This window comes from Taeniopygia guttata, chromosome 2 (assembly GCF_048771995.1).
Source record: "Taeniopygia guttata chromosome 2, bTaeGut7.mat, whole genome shotgun sequence".
NCBI classification, from domain to species: domain Eukaryota; kingdom Metazoa; phylum Chordata; class Aves; order Passeriformes; family Estrildidae; genus Taeniopygia; species Taeniopygia guttata.
Genome location: NC_133026.1, coordinates 37,725,266 through 37,743,072, shown reverse-complemented (window position 1 = coordinate 37,743,072; position 17,807 = coordinate 37,725,266). Strand labels below are relative to the sequence as shown.

At 45.8% G+C, this 17,807-nt stretch overlaps 1 protein-coding gene across 3 annotated transcripts in view; it reads left to right on the top strand.

Annotated features, from left to right (window-relative positions):
* The window catches only part of ZNF385D (zinc finger protein 385D), a 422,931-nt gene that overhangs the window by 119,547 nt on the left and 285,577 nt on the right, over positions 1–17,807 (top strand). The gene's annotated exons all lie outside the window — the stretch shown is intronic.

Below are 17,807 nucleotides of genomic sequence, written 5' to 3'. Positions count from 1 at the left end.
TAGAACTTTACCAGAACAGGTGTGGCTACATTCTTTTCTGACTCCTGGGGTAGCAGATAAGCAGGGGAGAGAGAAGGGGGGAAGGGTCCTATCTTTCCCGTGACATTCCGGTAATCTTCCGCTCCGCCTGTCCCTATCTTACCACATCTCCCCCCTCTTTATCATATACAAAATGAGGTAGTTGTAAATAGAGACATTGGAGTGAGGTACAGACTTGTAACTTGTTAAGGAAAGGGTGGTTTAGTAGATCAGGGTAGATTTTTTAAGGCAGGTGCTGAAGGCTTTAGCTACTGACTGTGTTTGCAGTTTTTTGGTTTATAGCATTTGTTGGTGGCCTACAAACAGAATGTTTGCCCTTTCCAGACGGGCTTGAACAAACGAGACTAGTTTGTTCAGCAGGCATGGTCCTATGGTAATAGCCAAAAGCAGTATTGCCAGTGGACCTACCAGGGCAGAAATTAAAGTGGTGAGCCAAGGTGATTGATTGAACCAGGATTCAAACCAGCTCTGTTGGGTTTCCCTGTCTCTCTTTCTCTGAGCCAGTCTGTCTCGGAGTTCTGCCATGGAGTCTTTAACGACTCCTGTATGATCTGCATAAAAGCAGCATTCCTCCTTCAGAGCTGCACACAATCCTCCCTGCTGCATAAACAAAAGGTCAAGTCCCCGCCTATTTTGTAAAACTACTTCTGAAAGTGAAGAGACTGACTTCTCCAGATAGGAGATGGATTTCTCGATCCTCTGCAGGTCCTCGTCGATGGTCATTTGCAGCTGGGAGAGTCCGTGTTGCTGGGTCGCGATGGCTGAGACGCCCGTGGCGGTGCCAGCTGCTCCCAGGCCGAGCAGCATTGCGATAGTTATACCTGTGATTATTTCCCTTTTGTGGAGTCTGTTAGGTTTCTCGAGAAGATGGTATATTTCTTCGTCTGAGTGATACAAAACCCTGGGGACAATCAGAACTTGGACACAGAAATCAGTAGAATCATTGAATTTGTCAAGGAACACACAAGGACTCACTCCGGACCTTTGGCAAACCCACATCCCAGACGCAGATGGGATCACCCACTTGCTAGTTTTTCTGTTAGGTTTGACAACTTCAGTGCAGAAGTTGCCTTTCTGCTTCGCTAAGGTTGCATTCCCAAAACATCTGCCCTGTCCTGTGATTTGACTCAGGGTGATTCCTCTGCGGGGAGTGTCCCATCTGCACTGGTGGGGGGCACTGGCTGTGGAGTAACTGAAGGGGGTGTCCAAAGCAATGCCTTCATAAAAAGGGGGTTTGATATCATAGCAAAGCCAACAGGGGTTAGTTAGGTTCGGTTTGGTTTCGTTTAGGGTTAAAAAGGTAGCTTCTAGCATACGAAAGATTGGGTTTGGGTCTGACTCAGCCATGCGGCCTATCTGGGGGGTATCTGCAAGGCCGGTCGGGGTGTCAGTGGCTTTTGGGGTCAGGGTTTTGAGGTGGGTTGTGTTTTTCCCTCCCAGCACATTCCTGATAATTTTGTTGGGTCCCACTGGTCGAGGCGTTGGCGGCTGGAGCCTGATAATTCTCACATTCACCCACCTCCTCGGTCCTTTGAGGACCACTGTCCATGTTCTACCCGTGGCCCAGCTAGGGTGATCTGGCTGTAGGACAGTCATGTTATAACTTACGCATGCCCGTTGTCTAGGCTGTGCAGTGTGGTCTCCGCAGCCAAAGGGTGCCCAGGTGAACTGTAAGAATTTGTCGGGCTCCTGTGGTTGCCACCCGTCTGCCCATGGTCTGGCATCTGTAACAATGGTTTCGCAACCCCAATACCCACAATGCCCCCATCCCGGGTAGTCACAGTACCTTTTCCCTGGGTTGGATGCTGGGCACCAGTAAGATATGTACATGAGTATGATGTGTGGGCTTGAGGGCCGTATTTTCGGTTGCCCTGGAAACAGATCGGCTATATGGAATACGAAGGATGGAGCGTTTGCGGTGGTGACCTCTTTGAACACCTTGTCGCTTGAGAGATGTTGCATGACCCATCTGAACGGCTGGTGAGGATAGTGGCCTGGGTCGGCTTGCCCCCCGGCCACAAACCCCATCAGCAGGATTGCACAGAGACACTGCACATGTCTGGGTCTCACCGCCGTGGGACGCTCAGGCTTTGTCTGGTGGCTTGGTGGTCCGTTGTCTCCCTCTGGAGCAGGTGTGTGTGTGTCGTGGGGACGGTCCACGAGCGTGTCCTGCGAACGAAAACTCACAGTTTTCCATTAGTTTCATTCTTAAGGTCAGGTTTGATCGACCTGAGTGGACACCACCTGATCTTGCCCTCCTTTTTAACTGCCGCGTACCCCCGTCCCGTAAGCACCAGTCTCCAGCCCCGTTCCCACTCGCCTAGCTCGTTCTTGACCATGACCTGTGGGCCCTCCTCTAGTGTCTGGGTGGCCCAGTGTTTTCGAATGGGACTGTTTGCTTCATCTCCCCTAGGAAATTGGTTCAGTGCTAGCAGCGCGGTTGCTAGCATACGCGTGTGGTCTCCTGAGGGGATGGAATTGGCAAAGCCCTCTGCCTTTGCCAATACTTCTAACTTGGCTTTTAGGGTTTGATTTGCTCGCTCGACAATGGCCTGTCCGGTGCTGTTATATGGGATTCCCTGTGCTAAGGTGATACCCCACACTGAGGCGAATTCTCGCACTGATTTAGAGATAAAATTGGAAGCATTGTCAGTTTTAATTTGCTTGGGGATACCAAGCCATGCCATAACTGTCAGCCAGTGCTGGATCGTGGCCTTCGAGTTGGGTTTGAGATGCTGTGTCGCTATGATCACTCCGCTGTAGGTGTCCACTGTCACTGCAAGCCATGCTCGGGGCTTCAGCAGTTCGCAGAGGGTGAAGTCTGACTGCCAGATTTCTGATGCCTTGAGGCCTCTCGGGTTGACTCCACCGGTCCATAGGGGTGACTTCTGGCAGTGAGGGCAGGTGGCCACTACGTGCCTCGCGTCTGCTGTCGAGATCCCGCATCTTTTTGCCAGTGCTTTGGCCCCTATGTGGAGTGACTCGTGCAGCTGACGAGCTTCCTGCAGTGTCCACACTCCCTTCGCTGCGGCATCTGCTTTGTCGTTGCCAGTCTGGAAGAAGCCCTTGACTGGGTTATGGCTGTTGACGTGGATGACGGACACGGTGCCCTGGCGTGAGGAGAGTGCCTCTTCAAGCATGGAGGCCGTCGTGGATGTTGACACACCTGGTCTTGACATGGCTAGGCAGAGCTTTGCCACGAATATAGAGTCTGTCACGATGTTGAGGTGTTCGTCCTGGAAAAGTCCGCATGCCAAGACCACTGCTGCTGCTTCCAGCTGTTGCACTGACAGCGTGGGGTCACACGTTTTGACACAATGCCATGTTTCTCCCGCCTGCCACACTGCTGCTGCGGTAGAAGTCATGGAGGAGGCGTCTGTAAAGACCGTTGGTCCTGGTTGCGGTCGGTCCATGACCTTCGGTGGCACATCTATGTCGACGATGGTCAGTAGCTGGGTCCAGGGTGGTTTGGTGGCGTAGGAGATTTCTCCTCCAAAGCCGGTGAGAGCGAGGGCCAGGTGTTCCGATATTGCAGTTGACTCCGTGGTCGGTCGCTTGCGAAAGGGGAGGTGGATCCTTGCCGGCTCGGTTCCCAGGTGTCTCAGGGCGAGTCTCCTGCCTTTCGTGATGAGGTTAGCAATGCACTCAACTCCTGGGGAGAATGCGTGAGTCGGTCTTCCGAGGACCACCCACTGGATCGGCTGGGATTTCTCGGAAGGTCCTTGGGCAAGTGCTCCCACTCCTCCCTTCTGCGTGAAGTGGACGTATAAGTCCAGTGGTACGCCCGGATTCCACCTGGCAAGCAGGCTGGTGGACATCTGACGTTCGATGAAGTCGAGGGATTTCGTTGCTTGCGGCGTCAGCTCCTTGGGGTCCCACGGGTGCTTTCCTTTCAGGAGGTCATACAGGGGGTCCATGACCTCTGGGGGAACTAGGATGATGTTGCGGAGCCACTGCAGAGATCCCACGAGTCGCTGCATGTCGTGGAGGGTCTCGATGTCTCGGCGGACTTTTATCCTGGGTGGGGTCACGTAGGAGTTTGTGATCCCCACTCCCAGGAAGGTCACGCACGGTCCTCTCTTGATCTTCGTGTTCGCGATCTCGAAGCCGTTGGCCTGGAGGGTTTCCGTGATCGTGGACACTAGGTGATCCACTTGGCCTGCCGATGGTGCGGCGACGAGGATGTCGTCCATGTACTGAATGATGGTCGCAGCAGGGTGGGAGTGTCGGACTGGCATCAGTGCCCTGTCCACGGTGATCTGGCATATGGTCGGGCTGTCCACAAGGCCTTGAGGTAGCACCTTCCATTGGAAGCGGAGGTTAGGTCGCTCGCCGTTCGGGAACACGATGGAGAAGGCGAACCGTTCTTTGTCCTCGGCATGCAGGGGTATTGAAAAGAAGCAGTCTTTGATGTCCAGCACTGCACACGGCTGCCCTTCGGGGATGGCTGAGTTCGCGGGCAGCAGTGTCTGAACTGGACCCATGGGCTGAATTGTTTTGTTTACCTCCCTCAGGTCGTGGACGAGGCGGTAGCCTTCTCCTGATCTCTTGGGGATTACAAACACAGGGGTGTTCCACGGGCTGGTGGAGGGTTCTATGTGACCCTTTTGTAGCTCGCGGTCGACCAGTTCCAGCAAGGCTGTCATTCGAGGCTTTGACAGGGGCCACTGCTCGACCCATACGGGGTCTGGTGATTTCCAAGTGAGTTTGATTGGCAGCAGTGGGTGCACAGCAGTGGCCCTCATCATAAATTTGTAATCCTGACTCCTAGCATGGCGAGAACGTCCCTCCCTATCAGGGGTGGGGAGTTTTGCAAGATATAGGGGTGGATTGCTACTGTTTGTTCTGGTCCTTTCTTTGTATGGAGCGTTATAGCTACCAATTGGGTGCTTTTCCAAGCCCGGGACAGCCCCCCCACCCCGTTCACTGGGGATACTTCCTTGTACGGCCAGTGTCGGGGCCACAGGGCTTGGGGTAGGATTGTGCAGTCTGCTCCTGTGTCTGCCCAAAACTGAAGTCCTATTACATGAGGGTCCCGACTGTCATAAAGGCGGCATGTCCCCCAGATTTTCGGGGGTTCCCTCCCTATTTTTAGGGCCAGGGCCACCCAGGGGTTGTCCTGTTCTGGAGCGCCCCCTGCTGACCCTGTGGCACAGGCGCTGCTTGCGGTGGCGGTGGGTACGAAGGCGCCGCAGGCTGTGCCGTGATACTCGCTGGCAGGGGTATGAAGTTGGTTGCTTCCTGTGGGAGAATGGGGTACGAGGGCTCCCCGCCCCATTGGGGGTTGGCATGGATGGGCCGCCTCATATTCGCAGCGGGAGGGGGCTGGGTGCGGCCCGCTGGCCCTCTCCCCTTTCCGTTTCCCTGGGGCCGGGATCTGCATTCCCTAGCCAGATGTCCCTTCCTCCCGCAGCCCCAGCAGGATCCCCGCGGGCGCGTTTGGGGCGGAGGCGCTGCGGCGGGCCGCCGTGCCGGCTGTGGGCAGCTCACCGCGATGTGACCTGCCTCCCCGCACTTGAAACACGCCATGGCATTGGTCAGGGTGTGGACGGCTGCCTGAATGGGCGTCAGGTGTTCCTCCCTCACTACATGTCTGATCATGTCAGCCAGGCTGGCTCCGGCTGGCAGGGAACGTAAGATATCTTTAGTGACGGAGTTACACTGCTGACGCAGGCAGTCGGCCACCACGGGGCCTCTTGCTTCTGCCGGCAGGGTAGAGGAATCTACTGCTGCCTGCAGGCGATCCACAAACTGTGTGAAGCTTTCGCTCTCTGCCTGCCTCACGGTGGACCATGGTGCCGGCTTAGCCACGACTCGGGAGGCGGCGTAAATTGCCTCTCTAGCAGCCCGAGTGGTCGCCCTGACCTCCTCAGCCTGCATCTGTGCGGCTTGCTGCTGTGGTGTGATCATATCATCATGCTTTCCTATCAGTCGGGATAAGCTCGACCTGTGTAGAGGCTGCCGCGCGCCGGACGCCTGGGCTAGCTGCTTTCTGCAATTATCCTCCCACTCCTGCCTAAAGACGATCATTCCCGCTCCGTCTAATAACATCCGCCCTATCCGTTCAATATCAAAGGGAAGCAAATCATCATTGCTAAAAAGACCATCTATTAACGTAGTAACCATAGCCGAGTTGATTCCCTTTTCCGCAATGGCTTTGACAATTGACTGTATATCTTTTGGGTTTATCGGGGTATAGACCCTTTGTTGGTTCCCTTCCGGACCGGAAAGCCGGACTGGGAACGCTTGTATGGTGGCCGCCGGGGACCATTCCGCACAAGCTATCTTTATTTTCCCCCAGTCAGTAAACTGGGCTGATTCGTATTGTATTTGTTTTTCGGCGCGGCTTAGAGCTTTACCCGGCTTTGTTTCAAGCCGTGCCGGTTCCGTTTCGTCTGAATCGGAGCTATCGCTAGCTTCCGTCAGCTCCTCTGAGCTGCTGGAGCTGTTACTGCTCTCTGAGGCGGAAGACGAATGCCGGCGTACTTCCGGGGCTCCCTGCCGTTTTGTTCGGCCCCGGGCTCGCTCCCCCCCTCGGGGGAGGGGCCGTTCCCGCCCCCCCGGCTCGCCGCGCCCCTCGCGGGGGGTGGTTTTTCCCTTATACGGTGGCGGCTCCCGGCGCAGCTGCCGATTGGTTCTGTGTCCCGCGCCGCCCTCCGCCCCTTTCTCCCGCGCGCGCGCATTCCCGAGATCGCGCTCCCCCCCTCGGGTGTTCGCGCCGGGACCGCCCGAGCCCCGCCCCTCTCCCTCGCTCCCGGCGCCATTTTCAAACGGATATGGTGGCGGCGTGGCCGCGCCGTCTTCCCAAACCGCCGTTTCGGCGGCTTGGGCTTCTTTTAGCAGCCCTTGCCAGAAGCGCTCCGCGTGCTCTTGCGTCTCCGGTATCGGATCGCGGGCGGGCGGCGGCGGCGGCTCGGAGGAATTTGCGGTCTCTCGGGGGGTTTGCGCGGGGGGGGGTTTTTGGGGATTTTCGGCGGCGGGGGTGTCGCGGGGGGTTCCTGCGGGGGGGGGTGGGCTCTGATCTGGGGGAGTGGGTGTCGCGCTGAGCCCCCCTGGGTCCCCGCTGCCGGGCAGATCGCTCTCAGGGGCAGTCTGCGTCCCCGCCCCCACGCCGAGTTTAGGAGTAACTAATAAACACGTGCGCGCCGCGGTCCATGTCTCCTGCTCCTCTATCGCTTTGCGTAGGGCTTTTTCTACTTTCCCCCACGCTTTAAGATATCTGCCGCTGCCGGAAGATTTTGTGTCTTCGGCTAGCGCGGCAGTGCATTTGTCCCATATTTCCGGATGTAATACGTCCACGGGACGCTCAATCGCCCCAAGCTCAAGCAATCTCGCCATGGCAAGATGAAAATCTTTGAGCTTACACCCAATACCCCACTGTGAATAAATAGCACTCACGATCCTTGCCATTGCGTCCATGACGCCCGCGGATCCTAGGAGACGTCTCCCCTTACGCCTGGGTACGGTTCCACCGTCCTGGCCGCTGCTTCTGTCCAGGTGAGACCCGTCCGCCGGGCAAATTTTTCTTCTTTTGTCCCGGGTTTCCGGCACCAGTATGTTGTCTTTATGAAAGACAACCCGGAGCCTGGTTCAGATAAGGCAGCACGGCGGCCTGGTCTCGTCCAAGCCACTCGGGCTAATCAACACACGCAGATGCCAATATGGCAGACGGTTGAAAAGCGTTTATTCTCCTATTTCGTGGGTTTATATAGGTTTAGGAGTCTTTGCTACGTCAGAGGGGGGTTTGGGGTCTCGGAGGATAGTGGGTAGTAGAACTTTACCAGAACAGGTGTGGCTACATTCTTTTCTGACTCCTGGGGTAGCAGATAAGCAGGGGAGAGAGAAGGGGGGAAGGGTCCTATCTTTCCCGTGACATTCCGGTAATCTTCCGCTCCGCCTGTCCCTATCTTACCACAAGTTATATAACCAGCTATCTTATAACAGCTTAGCATGTGAACAACAGGAGCCAAAAATATGGATGATTGATTTAGTACCTTATTACATTACATTTGTTACAACTGTTCTAAAAAATAAACTCCATGATGGCAAGAGGTGCCAGATTGACTCTGGAATCTTATTTATCCATCAAAAGAGAATGTTTCTGACAGCAGGAGTTTGAACTCCCTCTTACTTCCTCACAACTCAGCCTAGCAGGACTCAGTGCAGAATATACGGAAGCAATTTTGTCCTCAAACAATTTAAGCCTTGTTTCTCTGCAGAGGCTGAAAAGTATTTGCAGTGCATAGGGAAGGCACAGCTGCATGAAAGGTGCTGAAGTTGTGAGATGGGAGAGCACAGGATTATTGCTGTGTGTGTGATTGCTGGCTGTGGAGCAGGGTAAGAAGGTTTCCAGAGCTGCATCCCAAGCCGTGGTGCCTTCCACAGTCCATGCAGCGAGTGGATTGTTCACTTGCCAAGGAACTCCCCATGCAATACCATCAGGCTTTGGGGAGGGTGAGGGAGAGCAGTAAGGGAGCAAAATAGAGGTGTGTATATTGATGCTTTTGTGCTCTTAGTACTGTAGAGAAGAGGGCAAATCCCTTCTGCATATAGCTCATTGCAACCAAGCTGGACTTGGTGTTGATTTTAAGAATAAACATTTGTATTCTTATAAGACAGTGTATGTAACCCTTTCCTCAAGCTAGTATATTTATAACATCATAGTTCCTTTAATGGCAGAAAAATGTCACCAGTTTTGGCCTAGAATCCTTGGCTTGGTTTTATGTCTTCTAGTGGTTTACTTCAGGGTTACGTTTTCTGTTTAGATTCTTCTACTTCAGTTTTGTGTGCACCTTTTTCACAGTACTTTCATCCTGCACAACACAACAGTCATATACTATGAGTATGAATTGCAGCAGCATAGTCTTTGATATAGGTGCCTCCTGATCAATCAGCATTCTTGTAGAATGAAAACTGTTTCCAAAAAGTGTTGAGGGATTGCCTTGACTCAGTCGGTGTTTGTGGAGCATGCAGGAGTTATGCCTTGAGTAGTCTGTGTCTCTGCATAGCCTGCTGCTGAACTTGTGGAATTGACTACTGGCTTTGAGTTTTGTAGCCTGCAAAAAAGTGAAGGAAGGAAATAAAATTCTATCAATGATTTTATCTGAGCAGATAAAGTTTGAAAAAAGTTCAGAAGAACCTTTAAGATTAAATTTTCAGACATGAATGTTTGAGATGTGTAGATAACATGGACTTCAGATAAAGCTTAGATGGACTGAAATATATTTACTACTGTGATAGTACTAGAGGAAATTGATGGTGAAATATTTAGATTGAATAAGGATTAGATAAAACTGCAAAATACATTAAACACGAATCTTAAATTGGCAGAATGGAATAGATGACTGCTTCTGATAAGTTATTGTTTCTTGTATCTACATATCTATATATATATGCAGAGACTTTGATCAAATTTAATTTTGGATTTTTCCAACAGGATTTTAAGTGAGTGCTCAATCCTACTGGAATAGAGTCTCATCCAGTACATCCCAGAATTCTTGAAATTTCAACATGAGCTTTAGTAGTGCCCAGAACTGCAGTAGTGCCCAGGGTTGTCTGTAATAAAAACTTGGTGTTTGGGATACTGGAGAATAGCCAACAGATTTAAATAAGGAATTTGTTTTGTAATTTCGCTCCAATCAAGGAAAAAAAACCTTTTTTTTCCCTGAAATTCTGGCATTTCTATAAAGACTGTCTGTCTCTCCCAGGGCTATAGTAACTTCAAAGGGTTTGTCATCATTTGCAAAGCTTGGATAGAAACAGCCAACAAGATGTGGAATGTTTGTTCAGCCTCTCCAATTCCACAAGGGACTAAACACATTTGCTGTTTTGTATTGAAATACAGGAGAGAATGATATAAGATGAAAAGAGAGGATAACACAAAATATATTCCTCACATGTTTTACACTGAATATGTCAAAGCATTGCTAGTCATAATTGAATGTAAGACTGAATTAAAGATTATTAGTTACATTCAAAGTTGAATAGAAGCCAAGTAGACTGTTTTTTTTCCCCTTTTATTCATAGTTTTTTTTTGCTTTCTTTGTATTGAAATTTAGCATGCGGTATTGTTGTAATACAGAGAATGTTAAAGATGAGTATTGCTTGTGATAGATTGATATAGTCATAAATTTCTGGTTGAAAATTCTTTTCTTCATCCTCCTCCTGAGGAAGAATTTATGAACAATTTTAGGAACAAACCAGTAGTAAAAGACTGTTGAGACTTTAATTACTCAGTGGTAAGAGTGTCTGTGAGGAGAAAAGTAAATTTTTTCAGACAAAATTCCCTTACTGAGAAGTAGCAGTCTGAAGGGGCTCAAAGAATATTTTTTTTCATCACATTCCACTGTTTGGGACAATTATCCCTCAGAGTTAAAATGGTGCAGTTCCCAGTGCAGCACTAGCTTTTGCAGTTTCACTTTGTTACATGTAAGCATAATGGCAATGGAAAGTGTGTTCAATTACTGGTGTAATCTTCAGTGTTATTTTGAACTGGTACTTGTTGGCCTGCTCACTTTTCTACATTTGTGCCAAGGGATTATCTGCTAGTTTGAGTCTATCTGAAGAGGAACTCACTCTTCCAGGTAAAGAGCAATACAACTGTGGACATCTCTAGATACTCAGGCTGTTAACATCTAAGAAGGCTGGTGGACTGGAGAAGCCAGACATTACTCTTTTACTTGGAGAAGAAAATCCAAGCTCCACAGAAACCTGGAATAGTATTAAGCAAATGAGGTTTCAGAAAACTTATTTTTGACTCTCTCAGAAACTAAGTTGAAGAAAATTTAGTTTGTGTAGCATAGGTCAAGAGTAAGATTATTCAGTGTGTGAAAAAAAAAAAAACCAAACCAGTGTAGCCTTAGAAGTTACTTACGTTTTTGAAAGGAGGAATACCATAACAAGAGTTTGTATATATTTTCAACTCTATTCTGCTAAAGCTCATTATTTCTGGCTTCTTCTTCAAATTTATGAAGAGGGGAAAAAAAAAAAAAGAATCACTTTTCAAATCAAAAAAGGGGAAATTATTGCCTTTTAAAAATTTTTCCAGGCCTTTTCAAGGGGATGCCTTGACTGTGCAAAAAACCTGTCATTTCTACTAAGTGAATGCTTGAGTGCTAAGTCATTTTTATTCTGGACAGTGTCTTAAGATATTGTTCAGTTATACTTTCATGGGGTTTTTTGTGATTTCTCCCTAAATAATGATTTCTCTGTTGAGTACGTTTCAGGTTTTTGTGCATGCGAAAGTAAAGATATCTTGTTTGGTACATTAACTTCTTTGTTGGGATTATCAGATGTAGTGCATCTGAGCTCTTTGAAGTCCATAAATACTCAAATTGCAGCATGTGAGTCTGGCAGGAAAGGGGTATTTCCCTCTTTTGGAGGTAAAGGAATGAGGCACAAAGAAATTGAGAACTCACTGTTAAAGAAACTTCTGAGTCTGCCCATTCTCTGAACTCTCTGTCAGTCTCACTCCAAGCTCAGAGAATTTCACTGCTGGCACTGAGGCCCCTTCCCTGTGAGTGGCTCCAGTGACCTGACAGGTGCCTGCTTGACTCCCCACACACCCCACATTCACACAGTCAGACCAGGTTTCCCTCCCAGATCCACCCCAGCTTTCCCAGAGCAGAGCTCAGCTGACTCTTTCCATAAAGCCATTTATTCATGTCACAGCAGCACAGAAACAGCTGATGCCTCCAAGGAGGTCCCTTAGCAAAGGAAGCCCAAGGATTTTATACCCTCACTGTTTCTCTGCTTCAGTCTCACTCTTCCTCTGAGTCCTTGGCTCCTGCCCTCTCCACATCCATCCACCTTGCTGGTGTCAGTGGTCCTCATCTACTTTGTTCTCCAAAAGATCAGTAATTTCCAGCTCCTTCTATATTTCACAGTGTACATTCACCTGGTTAACTATATCTTCATTCCCTTTGTTATTCGAAAGGGTTGGCAGTTCAAGGTTTCCTGTCTGATGTTTCCACCCAGAGCTTAATCTGTATTTCAATTTGCATCCCAATCTGCAGTTTGTGAGCCCAGCTACCTGCACCTCCACAAAGGGATCCTTCTGCCTGAATCCTGTCGATTTCACAGGGAGATAGGCACTTAAATATCTTTTTGAAAATGGCCATCTGATATATTGTGAGGAACTCACAAGAGGTCCATGGTAGATTACTGAGTTACAATCCTCAGTCTTCTAAATCTTGCCCTATTCTCCTGAGTACTGCCTTGCCTTTCTTCTAGGGATGTTTAAATATGTTTCCGTTTGTCTCCTATTTCTCAAAGACAAAGACAAAAGAAAGCTTTTATTGGTGTCTCTGGCAGAAATAGTTGGGGGTAGGGAGAGATATGGGGAAGCAGGGAGAGAGAAACTCTTTCATATTCCCCTTTTAAGTTTATTTTTATTCTGGCACGCTAATCAAACTGGTAGTCTTCTGCAGAAGTGTAAGCCTGAGTACTTCCGTCGTTGTCAGAGTTCATTTGGCTTAAGTGTCAGGGCAATGCTTTGCCAATGGTTAGTATACTTAGTATTTCTGTGACCATGAAGCAACCTTCTATTAATATGTTACAGCAGTTGTATGTGGCTGTCTGAAGAAGTCTGTCTGTGAAGATTTATTTGCAAATGTCCTTTCACCCTTTTCTTAACAAGCAGCTTTCAAAGTCTGTTTATATTTTTGGCAGAGCTGTGAGTTTTCTCTCAGGGCTGCTCACATTTCAGAGAACAGGTGACTCGCATACTTTTTCTTCATAAATTATGAGTAAATTACATTGTGAGTCTAATATAGAGAAATCATAGTTGACCATGCTATTAAATATGCTTTGAATTTCTGGTTGTCGTTTATGAGGCTTATTTTGTTTTTGGTTTTTTTTTTTGTTTGATGGTTGGGGTTTTGTGATTTGGGTTTTTAAAATTTTTTTTTGTCGCTTGGGTTTGTAATTTTTTCACTTGGAGACTTCAAAAGTAATTTTAACATGTTTAAAATGATGTTTTCAAACACATCTTCTCTCTTCATGTCTTCTGTTGTATTTCATATGTATTTTATAAAGGGGATAATTCTCCTTTTTTCTACTTAAAATAATGTTCAGTAATTATTCTTTCTTACTAAAGGAGAATGCACAGCATTTTCTAACAAATCATACATGCAGGAACACACAGGAAATCACAGAACCTCTTATCAATCCCAGAAAGTGAACTGCTCATTTCTCGACTGATTAAATGCTGTAGAACTGATTATTTTAGGATAGTTTTTGGTTTGCATTAAGTCCTGAATTCTTTGGACAGAATTTAGGAGAAGCAGTGTTAACAATCTGCCCCGTTTTGTGGCTCAGTGATGGAAAGAATTTGCCTTGTAGTGCCCATGGCTTAAATCCTTGTTGGAATCATCTGCTTGACTTTGTTGAAATCATGCCAGTGGATAATTTGGCCCCCTGATATTCCAGGAAAAAAAAAATGGTTGCTGAAACCGGCTAATATCACTGGACTTTAACCAAATGTCTCTTAATGTGGGAGTGGGGAATGATAATATTTTTTAAAGGAGTGACGTGTCTAACTCCAAGGTCAAACAGTGTCATTTTATATTTGTGTACCAGTCAAAACTTTTTTCATAAAAGAATTAAGGCACTATGTCATTTTTATAACAGTAAGTATTAGAAATCAGAAGGTTGAACAACACAATTAAGTAGAAATAAAGGAACAGTTGCTAACACTGGAGCAAACTTGAAAAATGACAGTCTCACAGTCACCTTAGAATTCAGATGCGTGCTGCAGGCTCCTCCAGCTCCAGAACTGTTGCATTTCCCTTTTAATGTCCAGACATAATTTTTTCTTCCTTGCTTAGCCTCTGACCTCTCTCAAAAAATATTGTCTCCTTTCCATACTGTGATTAACTACACTGCTTCTAATTGTGCCCATGTCTGTGGTGAAAACGGCATCTCTTTGCAGGGCATGAGTGTCCAGGAGAAAGCTCTTGACAGTCTCTATTTTGCAGTTTTCAGGACATTTGGGCCTGGTATGATGGATTCATTGTCTCTCTTATCTTTTACTGTGGTAGTAGCAACAGGAGCTAAAATAGGCAGGAGCTAGTCCAGCAGGCCAGGCAGTTTGCTCTCTAGATGGCAGTGATCCTTCTCAGCAGATTCCTCTGCCTGAGTGGTTTCTGTCAATTCTCAAGCCTATTTTGTATCTCTTGTCCCTTTCTAGAATTTCTGAGGATGAGAGGCTGTGAGAACACAAACTGCATCTGAAAGTGTCAGAAGGGCATAGGGTGCTCAGGCCACATAACAGCATTGAAGAATATAATCTTAGAGGAGGAACACAGACTGGCTCTGTATGCTGATACTAGCTGTGGTATAGTTGTGAGAGATCAGTATCACAGAGATCCTCAGACTAGCAGTTTGCTCACAATTGTTTTTGTTTCATGTTCAGAGCTAGACTTCCTTATAACATGAAGATAATAGCTGTTACCCTGCTATTTATGCTGTAGCTCAGATATAAATGCTTAATGAAAAACATTCGGCATACTGGCAACACTTAGATTTAAAGATGACTGTAATGGACGTTAACAATGTCTTCAGAAACGTGGAAGGGAAAACCCAAAATTATTTCTACAAAGAAAACTTTTCATTTGTAGACTATCAAAATGATCAGAATAACACCAACATTTTCAGTATTCAAGTTGTTATGTATGGCAAAAGTATTGATGAGTCAGTTAGTAATACATAAAAAATCCCTAAACAGCCACAGCAGCATATATTAAACAGTTTGGGCATTTAATAATGACATATCTTGATGACACTCAAACACATATTACAGAAAGTAATGGCTCTCAAGGTCTTCATGCCCAGAAGCATGAATAAGTTGAGTGTTTAAAAGTGTGGAAATAGCATATGGCCTGAAAAGAAAATTTAAAAAAAAGTAATTTTCAAATATCTCTGGGCACAGTCTACTCACAATAAATAAATAAAAGCATTAAACTGTTTAATAGATACCAAATCCTAATGCTGGAAGGCAAATCCAGGTGTCACTGAATTCTGCTTCAGACTTTGTTTTTACATTTGTGTGTTGGAGACTTGTTCATTAACAGCTGCATGAAGAGGTTTCGAGCAAATCGGTAAGGTTAATGTTGTGTTCTGTCTCCCCAGGCTCAAATGTGCCTGTTTCCTTTGGTAAATTAACCTTGGAATATGCTGTCCAAGACCATGTGCAAATGCTTTGCCTTTGACTCACAGAGGTTGAATCCAATTCTTGACTGGTGAGCAAGAGCAAAACACCTCTTCCTGACATCATAAGCAAATCTTGTATTTTTTTAATCCATGTATAGTGACAAAACTGTGGGACCTCTCCTATTATCTTTATTAACGTATCTCATGATTTTTTCCTGCTGTTTGTCACACGTTTACCCATATTTTAGGACAGTCATTTAGACTGTCAGTTCCTTGAAGTGTCCACCACCATATTTTGTTATATGTATATATATTTTTCATTCAAAGGCACCTTGTTCCAGCTGGATCTGTAGTCTAAGTAGCGATTATGAAAATTTTAGCCTTTAATATCCTTGAATAATTGCTTTTTAGTAATATTGATTGGCAGCAGTTTTCTGTGGCATAGTAGGTTTATATCCCTTGAAAAGGAGGGAAGTAATATTTGAGCAAATCTTTGAAAGCACCCTTTTATTTTCTGGAATACATGCAAGAAGCAAATCCAATATATTTTTGCTGAAATGCAGCAAAAACCATACCCAGATTCTCTGAAAAATTTGAATTCCCTGCCCTGCTGTTTGCTTGGCCAGGGCAGGCACTCTGAAGTGCTCCCAGATTTGTATGATTAATATTGTAGGGCTTATTTTCACCTGAAGCGTACTTGTAGCTTAAATGGAAGTAAAATTTGGTTAAAGTTTTGGCAGAGGTTTTAAAATCTAGAGGAAATTGTCTGAATGCAACTGGAACTTAAATATCTCCTAATTTACTCCATGCACATCAAATCCTATATACGTATGCTTTCCCCAGGCACCTGCCTGGGTCATCTTGCCCTGGCCTTTGCTGAGCTCTGTTAAAGGCCTGCATAGCTTTATGGTTCAATTTTCATTTCAAAGCTTATGTGCTATGTGACTGAGCTGTTGAAAAGAACAGAAGTGTTCTGAAACTGTTCAGGAGGTGAGTCCAGACTGTGCCTCTTTCTGGTGACTGCTTAATTCAGCACAGTGTTTAACACAGCCTCCAAGAGTTCCCCTGAGCCTCAAATCAGCATCAAACTGAAAAGCAGCATGGTCAGGGTAACATGATATGTTTCCCACAGCTTCTGAACACTTATTTTCTTTTCAACTTGTTCTCCAAGGAATTGAGTCTCTAAATTGACATCATGCTAGGTGACATGCTTAGGAGGGTACATCACTAATACCATTAAATTGCTGATTTCTCTTAAAAAATATACAAAATAAAAAGGGACTAGACAAAAATTCAAAAGCTGTCTGGTGTTAATGGAGCCTACAGATGAGAAATGTGGAAATAACTGCTTGTACTCTCATCATTAGCTTTGATTCTTTTTCACCTACTGACATTTTTGGATGAGCTGGAGCTTGTGGTTTCTTGAGAAGTTTTTTATATATTGTGGAAGAAAAAGGATAGAAATGGTCTAGGTGAAAACCCTTTAATGCATTAATCATGGATCCAATTTGATTTCCTCTGTCCAGTAGTTTAAGATTAGGATGTGATACTTTCTTATTCCCTGACCCATATGTTTACCTCATGGTCTCATTTACCAGTTCTCTTTGCCCTTCTTGTCTTCCCATAGGAAATAAATGGAGGCTTGATTTCAGCTCCACTTCAGGTATAACAAGGATAATCTGGCTGAAATGAAATCTTCTTCTGTGAGAATTTTGCAGTCAGTGTTGGAAGAGGAATTGTACCCCACTGGAGATGGATTAAAGTTGCTTGAGACAGTGCTCTTTAAAAATAAATTTTGTCTGAAAGACAGACTAGAAGAAAATTTTGTTTAAATAACTTAGAAAAAATGGTGACTTAGCAATGATTAAAAAAACCTTTCTGAAACAATTTTTTTCCCTGCGAGTTTTAGTGGGCTGTGGAAAAGTACCCATATGAATTACGACCTCATAAATTCTAGGTTCTCCTACACATTTGCATCTCATACGTCTGAATCATAACTCTTGAGAAAACTCCCACTAAACCAGATAAAAAATATATTTTTATGTTGCGGTTGTGTACTTCTGTATTGTTTTTGTCATTTTGTTCATACTTGCCCTTATCTTACTGAGGATTAGAGAACTCGAGGCCTAATTTTTTATCCTCCTATTGTGCTCCTCTATTATGTGTATGCATTTTTCAATTCAGTAAAATATTTCCCAGTTATATTTTGCTATTTTACCAATGTGACTATTTCTGCCAGTCACAACACTCATACAACAGTTTTGGCTCATGTCCCTAGAGTTTAGATATACAAGAAGCATTCATGGGGAAGTAGCAAAATATGAGTAGCAGTTTCATGGGGAAGCCCCTTCAAAGGGACTAAATTCTGACATTTGCAAGATGAAAATCTACAATTTTTGTGCTAATGTATGTGTATTTGAATCATTAAATTCAAAATAAAACCGTCAAAATGAATAATCTAAATTATGTTTTAGTATCCTTTTCTTGATTTCATTAGGGGTTTTTCCAGTTTTGTCTTTCATGGCTTTGACAAATGGCGATACAAAGGGTTTTGTAATGACATGGGTAGATACAATTCTGCAGCATTTTTCTAATATTCCTTTTTATTTTCCCCCTAA